Source organism: Penaeus monodon, chromosome 27, assembly GCF_015228065.2.
Source record: "Penaeus monodon isolate SGIC_2016 chromosome 27, NSTDA_Pmon_1, whole genome shotgun sequence".
In the NCBI taxonomy this organism is placed as follows: Eukaryota; Metazoa; Arthropoda; class Malacostraca; order Decapoda; family Penaeidae; genus Penaeus; species Penaeus monodon.
Genome location: NC_051412.1, coordinates 24,240,278 through 24,240,510, shown reverse-complemented (window position 1 = coordinate 24,240,510; position 233 = coordinate 24,240,278). Strand labels below are relative to the sequence as shown.

Genomic DNA, 233 nt, shown 5'->3' with positions numbered 1-233 from the left:
AAAAAAAAAAAAAGTTTTGAAATGTGGAAAGTAATAACATGTGTAGCCCGATTTTATCAAACTTTCCCATAATGCAATTAAAAACACACTGATGCATTACACTAAATTGCAGTCATAATGTTTACAGCTCCCAAGGGTAAGCGTGCATTTCAAGAAGTAAAAAATATGTTAATATTATTATCATATACCTCTGAAAGTGGCGGTTGTAACTCTGATCGGTTTTGTTAGGAAAA

At 31.3% G+C, this 233-nt stretch overlaps 1 protein-coding gene across 1 annotated transcript in view; it reads left to right on the top strand.

The window, feature by feature from the left end:
- LOC119590699 (BAG family molecular chaperone regulator 1-like) overlaps positions 1-233 on the top strand; it is a 14,524-nt gene that overhangs the window by 2,314 nt on the left and 11,977 nt on the right. The window lies entirely within an intron of this gene.